Source organism: Penaeus chinensis, chromosome 7 (assembly GCF_019202785.1).
Source record: "Penaeus chinensis breed Huanghai No. 1 chromosome 7, ASM1920278v2, whole genome shotgun sequence".
NCBI lineage: Eukaryota > Metazoa > Arthropoda > Malacostraca > Decapoda > Penaeidae > Penaeus > Penaeus chinensis.
Window position 1 is genome coordinate 7,394,688 of NC_061825.1, and position 10,000 is coordinate 7,404,687.

The 10,000-nt window shown below is 56.3% G+C and overlaps 1 protein-coding gene across 9 annotated transcripts in view; it reads left to right on the forward strand.

The window, feature by feature from the left end:
* Positions 1–10,000, forward strand: part of LOC125027167 — a 118,664-nt gene that overhangs the window by 38,099 nt on the left and 70,565 nt on the right. The gene's annotated exons all lie outside the window — the stretch shown is intronic.

A 10,000-nucleotide genomic window follows, 5' to 3' on the forward strand; every position in this document is an offset into this window, starting at 1 on the left:
GCCGAAGGAGGGTTTGAGGATCATCTTCCTCACGCGGGAGAGTTTTCCGGAGGCATCTCATGAGCACCGTTACGTCTGCCCCCTCGTGCCCCGGCCAGCGTGCGAGGGCAGGCAGCCGCCACTCCCTCTCCGGTGCAAAATAACCTCCAGGTTCGGATCGTCATAGTGACTGTATGTTGCTAGCTGCAGATGTCGCCCGAAAAGCCAATCGTCTAAGGCTGCGGCAACTTTAGTGCCCGAACGACATGCCGGGGCACGTGCGGGAGGCCATTCCCTCCGAGCAGCCCCCGATGCCCCCGCTCGCTGATGCTCAAATATACACGAGTTTTCTGAAGGTCATATTCACGCAGTGGCCAGGAATGTTCAGCTTACGGATGCCGCGGGTACGAGTCCGCTTTGGAATTAATGAAGTGCTGAGGCGCCGGGGACCTCCTCGGCTCCCGGCATTATCGGGGCGCTGGGCGGCTGCTGGGGAGCTGGCTGGACCTTATTGTCGCACCTGGGACTGGCCAGCTGACCCTATGTAAATATGGATTTTGGGGTTATCTGCACCCGAGCCCTAGACCTTCTTTGGTGTTCCCGGGCGGAGGGCCTGGCGGTGTTTTCGAGAGCGTGTTGATGCCAAGGCGAAAAGGGCAAAGAGTGTGGTGTTGCCGTTAGCCTCTCGGTCTTACAGGCAGCTGGAGCATTAGTCTGAGATTGCACAGCTGTAAAATCTTGACTGTTTTAACAAGGTATACATCAGCGACTAAAAAGCAATACTGTAAGGTTTAGCTGGGAATTCCTCAAACGTTGTTGTTTAATACCAATAGTTTGTGATCGTAATGAGAATGTTAAGGAGTCGATTTGTCAGACTGTATGCATTCAATTTGAGCCTCAGATAAGTCAGCCGAGGCCTCGAAGAAGGCAGAACTGGCACTTCTTTTCCCGCGAAATGAATTCGAAAGGAGAATAAAGAAGCGGAATCTTTGGTGCCGAGAGACATCCGCGATTGCATGTTGCGTTCCTGCGGCGCCAGGGCTCGCTCGAAGGCTGCGCCGCCTTTCCCACGGAGTCATGTCGGCCGTGCGTTTGCGTGCGGCTGGCGAGGCTCTGCTGCGAACGGGAACCGATCCCCTAAGTGTGCGTGCGGGCGAGCGCGCGCGTGTGGGTGTTGGCCTAGTTGGACAGTGACGTTGTTTACGGCGAGGGCTGGTGTCCGGGGCGGCCATATCCCCTGGGGCTTTCTGTCGCCCGCTCGTCCTTCTTCCCCCTCGCTCGTTTCTCCCTCCTCCCCCCGTCCCCCTCCCCTCCCCTCCCGCCGCGCTGCTGTCTTGCCGTCCGCCTTCCCTCCTCCTCTCCTCCTCTCCTCCTCTCCTCCTCCTCCTCTCTTCCTCGTTCCTCCGTCCCGTCCCTTCGCCTCTCCCGCCCCTGCCTCTTCGTTTGCTTCCTTTTATTTTTGCTGCTTAAGTCTGTCGGCGGCGGCGTCCCCCTCGTCGTCGCTCCTGCCTCTCTCTCCCGCCTCCTTTCGCGTCGCATCAGCTCTCTCCGCTTTCTTTCCCCCTTCCCTCACATTTCCCTCGCTGATCGTCACTTTCATTGGATTTCCATTTTTTCACATTCCTTCCCTATTCCTCTCGCTCCCATCAGATTTTCATTACTCTCTCCTCCACAGCGCTCTCTTAACCCTCTGCGCGTCCCTGGCGCTTCTCTCCCTATTCTTCCCTCTCCTCCGCTCCCCCCGCCTCATTTTCTCTCTTTCCCTTCCATTCCTCGCTTCCCACTCACTCTCCTCATTTTCGCTTTTCCCTCGTCTCTCCTTATTCACTCTTCCTCACCCCGGCTAATTCTCTCGTTTCAATTCTCCTTTCGCCTCTTTCTCCTCCTCGCACTCACTTTTCCTCTTCTAGTTTTCTCTTTCTCCTTTTTTCTGTTTTATTCGTTCTGATTCTCCCTCTCCTCCCGCCCCCCCCCCTCCCTCCTCACCTCCACATTTTCTTGTTTTTCCTCCTTGCTTTCTCATCTTTTCCTACTACTTATTTATGTTTCTCTCTCCCTCATATTCCCTTTCTTAGTTATCCCCCATTTCTCTTTCTTTTTTTTTTTCTTTCTTTCTTTCTTCCTCTCCCTCTTTCTCAACCCTTTCCCCATCATTCTCTCTCCTTCTATGGTGTCTCTTCCTGTCCTCCTTGCTATATCTTTCTTCCTCCCATCCTCTTTCCTCCTTCCCCTATCTTTCTAGATTTTCCCTCTCCTCCCAGACCTCACTCCCTCCCCTCCCTCCTCCCTCTCCCACTTCCTCTCCCCCTCAACCTCTCCTCCTCCCTCTTCTCATTCCCCATCTCTTTCCTTCCCCTTCCCCTTCTCCCTCCCCTCCCACTCCCCCTTCTCTCTCTCTCCTTCACCTTCTCCCTCCCACTCCCACTTCCACTTCCCCTTCTCCCTCCCCTTCTCCCTCCCCTTCTCCCTCCCCTTCTCCCTCCCCCTCCCCCTTCTCCCTCCCCCTCCCCCTTCTCCCTCCCACTTCCCCTTCCCCCTCCCCCTCCCACTCCCACTTCCCCTTCTCCCTCCCCTTTCCGTTAACGTTTCTGATCCCGCTTCGTAGTCTTGTTCCCGACTCCTCATCAGCTGATCAGACGCGGACGAAAGGCATTTACCTGAGGCGTCCGTAGCATGTCGTGGGGAGAGGCCTCGTTGGGAGGTGAATCTGCGTGTGTGATTTATTTCTTCGTTATTACCGGCGAGACAGATAAATAGTAAATAGTTGTAAGTTTGTAAAATAAGTATCTCTGGAGGTTCGTGTGGCAGTGGGGAGTGCGTGATGTTTATTTTCACCCGAGTTTTTCAGGCCATGTTGACAGTTAAAAGTAACTGATAATATTATTCAGGATTGAAATTAAATGGGTTGGAAAGGATTGATTTTATTAGTTTTTTTTCTGGACTTGATGTTTCCTTCAATAGTATGGCTGTAAGTAAATAAATTGACTTGTGTTACTGATAGTTTAGAGTTGATTCTTGTTTTTAACACCATTTTCTTTTATGTTTCAGGTAAGTTAATAGCTCATGTCCCCGACTACGAGAGGATGACCGTAAGTAAGCTGTTATGTTCAACTTATTTTGAAATGGGAGTCGAGGCCTAATCGGTAGGCAGTATAATTCTCTCTCTCTCTCTCTCTCTCTCTCTCTCTCTCTCTCTCTCTCTCTCTCTCTCTCTCTCTCTCTCTCTCTCTCCTCTTCCCTCCCCTCCCCCCCCCTCCCCTCCCCCCTCCTCCCCTCCCCTCCCCTCCCCTCCCTCCCCTCCCCCCTCCCCCCCTCTTTCCTCTCTCCTCTCTCCTTCCCCGAACTTCCCGAAATGACGTCATCATCGTCTCACTGACGCTTCGTTTTCTATGAGTGAGGCGCGATTTGCATATGCCAAATCAAGCCAAAATCAAAAGCACGACCGCACGCCAGGAAACGTCGACAGGCAGCTTGAAACTCTGAAAAAGTAGATTTAGAAAAAAAATCTGATAAAACTCGGAAGAAAAAAATGAATTTACTCCATCCTACCCCTTCCCTCCAACCTTCCCCCCCCCCCCCCCCGTTCCGTTATATCACGAGTCTTTTATGAAATTACCGTGTCCACATTCCCTTAGTAAGGTAGGCTTGGGTGAGAGTGTAAGAGTGTGAGGGCACGAGAATGAGGAATAAGGCTCGTGAGGATGAATATTATGCCGGTATGAGGGTGTGAGGATGAAGCTCATATGGATGCATAGTGTGGCGATATTGAGAGCGTGAGGATGCCTAGGAATGAGGCTCATGAGGAGCAACATCATGGCGAAAAATGAGGGAAAGAGGAGCATGAGTATGAGGCGGTGAGTGTGAGCGAGCGAGAGTGCGAGAGTGCGTTGCGTGCGGGGGAATGAAGGGATAAAGAGTGCGCGAGGAGAGGATGCACTTCTTGCGAGCCAGCGTGCTCCGCCGTTAGCTTGGAAGTCTAAGAGCAAGGCGGAGGAAAGGGGGAGTGAGGGGGATTGAAGGGTGGGGATGGGGTGGGGATGGGGTGGGGGGTGGAGTGGAGTGTGTGATCAAGGGTTTGGAAGAACTCGAGGGCGCCTCCTCTCGCCGCCTCCTTTCTCTCTCTATCCTTGCTTATCCTCATATTTTTGTCTTCGTCTTCCTCGTCCCGCCATTTCCCTGCCTCGCATCCGCCGTCTCCCCTTCGGCGCTTTCTGCAGCTCACACTTTTCCTCTCCTCCTCCTCCTCCTCCTCCTCCTCCTCCTCCTCCTCCTCCTCCTCCTCCTCCTCCTCCTCCTCCTCCTCCTCCTCTCGTGTTTCTTCGAGCGTCTCGTTCTCCTGCTCCGCCTCGCGCTCGTTCCCGCGGCCGCCCATCGCGCTGCTCGATTTATCGGTTGCGCTGCGCCCACGCCGCCCATTAGCTCCGCGTTCATCCTATCTCGTTCCTCCGGCGGTGTCGTGGCCCCCTCCGCCTCCTGCAGCGCTGCTCTCTGCGTGCTGTCTGCAGGCCAGGCTTCCGGACGCGGCGTGGAATGGGCTGCGGAAGGCCGCGGGCGGGAGTGCGGCGCTGCCGAAGTCCAGACGCCAAGGTTTCAGAAAGGCGAAGAAAAAGCAGCAGGCGGAGAGCAGCAGCAGGAGGACGACACAACAAGTTTATCTGATAGCGGTATCTGGTCCCTGCAGTGGCGCTGTTATGCGATACCCAGTGTATTAGTTGGCAGGGCGAGGGGCCGTAGGAGCCTCGCTCAGGATTGTTCCCCTGGAGCACAACAGAGGGGAGGAAGGCAGGTAATTGAGGCAGGGGCGGTGGGCGGAGGGGAGGGAGTCATCAGGGGCGCTGCTCCACACTTTCTCGTTACAGTATTGGATCTCACGAGGGTCGGCGCACTCCCGCCGCCCACATCGCGGCCGCCCCTGCCTTGGCGCACTCCATAGTCTTATCTTTATTAACAAAGTTGGACCTCGGAGAGCCGGTCAGTAATACGCAGAGCGGGGCAGCGTCCAGCGTCATTATTTAGGCGGCCTGTACTATTTGTGAGTGAGGGCGAGGCGAGGCGAGGGGTGTGGGAGCCGGGCACTGCTGCTCCCCTTCGCTTGGTACATAGCAGGTGACAATCGCCCCTCGCCGGCCCCTTCCTCGCAACCCTCGCCTGGAAACTCTGCACCAGTGACGCGTTCCCCTCACCCGGCCAGGCTTCCGACTTCCTAACATTTGCCCCTCTCCTCTGTCCCTGGAAACTCGGCATGGATCTGAGCGATCCCCTCTCCCCTCTGGCACTCTTCCCTCGTCCTCAAAGTCCACCCAGGAATTTCCCCTCTTGTCCAGACTCCAGTGCATTTCTGCCGCACCCACAAGTTTTACCCTGTTTTTTATATTCCTACTTTTGGCCGGGGATGGAAATCACCTTTACCAATCGAGCAATTAAAAGTTTATCCCAATGAATCCACGTCGTCCGTCCAACTCCGCACGAACAAAATGAGTTAAATCGTGTTTTGGATCACATCCCTCCAACGGCGTCGTTATTCCAGGTCACCACGACACCTCCGCGTCACCACAACTCATTCCGTCTCCTTCACATCCCGTGTTATGGCGGTCCTTCGTACCTGCAGGCGCCGCTGTACTTTTTCCTCCTTTCTTTTTCCCCTTTTTTTCCTTCTCCCTTTTTTCCTTTTTTTTTTCTTTTCTTTGAAGATCCACGCTACCAAACTTCTCTTTATATCTCATGCAACCGATTCTTCCTGGTCGAGCGTCACGTCGGGCTCCTCTTGTAGACCCCGTGCATCCAGCGCTTCCTGTAGACCCCGTGCATGGAGGCTCCCTTTGTTCTGATTGGAGAGCCGAGGCATTTTCTTGCCGGAGACTCGGCGCTGCGTGTGCTCGGACAGCAAGCCACCTTTTACGGATTGGCGTCTTGTTTATTTGGCTGCGCCGCGATGTACATTAATTTGTGATGTGCATCCATGTTTATGCCGTGCGCACAGGTGCAGCCGTCTCTTTCGCTCTATCTCTGCTCCTTCCGTGTATGCCTTTGCTGCATCGCTCCCTTCCTCGTCCTGCGTCAGTGCGCCCTCGTTCCCCATGTGTCTATCGCTTTCCCTGTTGCCCTGCACATCCTTCTTGTGCCTTGTGCGTCTATTCCCCCCTATCTCGCTTCTAATCTATCTTTGGCAATACGTCTTTGTTCGCTGGCCATGCGCCCGTCTCTCACCGTCTATCGGCGCGTCCATCTCCCCTGGCCAGACGTATCTCCGCTTTCTTCTTGCGTCGACGTCCCCTCTTTGTGCGGCCGCCCTCCTCCCCGTGCATGCGTCCCTCCCTCCCCTGTGCGTGCATGAATCCCTTCCCTCCTTCCGTGCGTCCGTTCCCTCTCTCCTGCATCGAGCTCTGCCCATCCCGAGTCTAGTTCTTTATTGCCTGTCTCGCTCCTCCCTTCCTCCGTCTAGTTCCCCCGCAATGCATCCAGTCCTTTTTTTCATTCCGTGTGTGTAGCCCCTTCTTCCCTGCGTCCAGTCCCTTCCCTTTAGCATGCCCTGTTCAGTATTTTCCTGCCAGCACCCTCTCACCGCAGCTGCCTCCCACTCGCTCGTTCCCGATCTTTTTCAAAACTGTTGTTGTGGCGGTAGTGTTCGCCGTGGGTCTCTGCCATATGTTTTTACCTTCTGGTGCCGCAGGTCCTTGGGTGGGCGAGGCAACCAGCAGCACCAGAAAGCTGCTCTGGTGGACTGAACCGGAGCAGACCACGAGACCCGGACCGGGGGCTGACAAGCGGGGCTGACAAACGGGGCTGGCTCGTGTCTGACAACGTCGCTGCCACACTCGCCGTGATGTCTCGCCGATCATTAGTAGGTGTGGGTGTAGCAGCGAGGCTCGAGCCCGCCTGCCACCCGATCACCTTGGTCGGGCTGGCGCTACATCCGGTGGGCGGGCGAGGGCGTGGCAACTGACCCGACAACGGTCAACAGTCGACGTCAAACGTGACCAGAGGAAGTCGCTCCCTCCTGGGATAAGCCGCAGTCCGGAGGTCGCATGCGGGTGTCAAGTCGCTGCCGACCCCATTCCTGCGAACCGACGGACCTGCCAAATCCATCCTTGCCGCACGCTTCACCCGACGAATTTGGCCGCTGGCAGAGTGGAGGACGCCCTTTCTCCGCGGCCCAAGGGTGACACAGACGGCCGCCCTAATGTTGGCGCCACACAGTACACGCGGCCCCACCCTACATTACTCCTGATTACCTCCCGCCGCCCTCTCTCCCTGCCCCCCCTCCCCCTCCCCTCACCCCCCATCGCGACCTCTTCCTTTCTCCCTTCCTCCCTCCCCCGCCGTGTTTTCTCCCTTCGTCTCCCTCCTTCCCTTCCTTTTCTTGTTTTCTCCCTTCGTCTCTCTTGTTTTCTTCCTCTGTCCTCTCGCTGGTCTCGTTCTTACAACTTCATTTTCACCAAGTTTTCCCTTTCCATTTCACCTTTTTTGTTTGACTATTAAAGGATCCGCCTATTTTGCCCCGCTTGCCGCCCACGGTCGGACGGCGCGCACACATGACAGCGAATGATCTCCGCATTACGCAGTCCTTGTGCCGGTCTTGCGGTTGGCAACACCATGTAACCAAATTCCCGTCGGCTTCGGTTTCGATTCTGACTTTTGGCTGAAGGTAAAAATGCTCTGTTTATGCTTCCTGGCGAACCCCCGTACAAGATAACGCTGCAGTCGCCGCCGCCACAATGTGCAAGGCTTCCATACCGGAAACACCCAGAGCTTTGACGCACAGGTAGGCCGGCGGCGTCCTACGGCTTCGGCATATGACGTGCGAGCGAGTGGCGGTGCCGAGCGACCTGCCTCGCGAATTAAGTGTCGCTTCGCTCACGCCCCTTCGCAGAAACGCGAGCGACCGTCCCAAATTTCCATAATGAAACCTTACGAACCGTTTCACAGCCGTCAGTGTGCGGCCAAGGCTTGGGTGCTATTCTTAGATCGTCTAAATCCGGCATTTGTCTGGAAGGGTTGCTTATTCTATCACAATGGCTATCGTGTACCTTCACGAACTCGCCATTCAGTTCATAAGGAGCCTCATGAGGCGGGAGCGCCAGGGTCTCCCCGCTGTAGGTGGCCTGTGCGTGACCGAGAGGCGGCCGCGTTCGGGAACATCAAGATGGGGGATGTGGCGGGGGAGGGGGGGTGGATTAGGAGGGGGGAGGGAAAGCGCCATCGCAGAGCGAGGGACGTCGTGCGAGTGTGGGCGTGAAGGGGGACGTCTGGCGGTGACGTGGCGCGTGACACCACTTGACTTCAGGCATGAGCACATCATGCGTGACCACGCTCGCTCTGCCATCGTGTTTTGCGAACCAACTGCGCGGACTGCCGATGATTCGGCGAGGAGGCCCGAGGCGCAGGCACGATTAGTCATACTTTAGCAAGCAAATCTTGAGGCTTCAGCGAAGGCTGTGCGCGTGGCTGGTTCCTGACGTCCGCCTGGTAACCAGCGTCGGAACGTGTACGGTTCAGAGGGAGCTGCTCATCGCCAGGCCCCTTGCCCCCGGACCTGCCCCCTGCCCCCTGCCCCCCGCCATCAGGATGCGCACCGCGGGTCTTCCAATGCCCCGACTTGCCTCGACGCCTTTTTGGTTTTCTTTGCGCCGAAAAAGAACCACTTTGAGTGTCCGTTGTCCCTTCTATCGCGTGTGGAAATACTTTCCATTGTTCAGCCGTTCTTTCGTTCTGCAGTCAGCTCTCCTGACACTTGCTCGTGTTGTGTCTAGCCGTCCGCTCTGACATTGCCTTGACCAGCTAACAGGTCATCACGCGCCCTCCAATACTTTCTTTTGACGACGGTGCCTCGCCTCTGCTGCATCCTCCCTTAGTGAATCCGGGTTGGCATTCCCGTAAATTTACTTATATTCAGCTACAGGTTTTATTTACTCCATAAGTAATAAAACGAGAGAGGAAAAAAGCTTTGTACACGGGCGTTAAATCTCCGTCGCATTGTTGCTGCTTCATAAGGGCCAGATGCTTCCCCGTGCCTTTGTGCTTGCTATTATGCGCTGCAGTGCTTGGCCCTTCGTAGCCGAAAAAAACACTCAAGCAAGGGCTCCGTATTGGAATTGATTTTGACACATTTCATTAGCTTTTGGCGGCAGTTAAGAGGCATTCCTTAATTGCACTTCTTTCATCTACCCTGCTGTCGACCCGTCCTCAATCCCCCCTCCTCGCCTCCCTCCCCCTCTCCCTCTCCCCCCTCCCCCGGGCGAAGGGAGCAGCACTTTCTTGGCCCGGGGGAGCGAGTGTGGCGCGGCGCGTAAGAGAGCTTGCGACATGGCCCTCCTTTATGTGTGGCGGCGGGCTGGAGCCTCCCTACGGCTGCCTCGCTCATGCTTCCTCCCGCACCCGACCTCGCCACTCTTTTTTCTCTCTTTTTTTTCTTCTCATTTTTCCCGCTCTCCCCTCAGAGGACCTAGCGGGCGAGCGTAGATAATGGCGGTGGTGCTGGCGGCTCTGGCTCGCTGGCAGTGGTCGTGGCGGGCGGAGGCGGCCGCGGCGTCGTGACGAGGCGGCGGAGGGGCTGTCGTCATCCCGCTCCTCATGTCGATTAGCGTCGACGCAGCTGATCGACGGATCGACGTTGCGGCGATTGATGCAATCTCGCCGAGGCGGATTCGCTGCGAGATTGTTCTGCGCCGCGTTTTTGTAGCTTGGTCTGCGCTTGCAAAAACAGCGCCGCGACGAAGCAGGACCGAAATGATGACGATCTAACTCGCCTTCGGTGTCGGTCGAATGGCATTTCCGTGGCTGTGCTCTAGCGCCCTCTCCCCCTCCCCCTCCCCCTCTCCCTCCCCGAGTCTGCCATTCGCCGCCGCCGTCCACGCACCACCTCGCCCCCCTCCCCCCGCCCCCCTGGTGTCACGTGATCCGTGTCCGCACAGCGCCCAGCCGCCCGCTGCCCTCGCCTCATTATCTGCCTCTGGTGTTCTCGTAAATACTCTCCGTGCCGGATGTCGAACGCAGTATGACCTTGACGGCTCCTGGCCCCGCC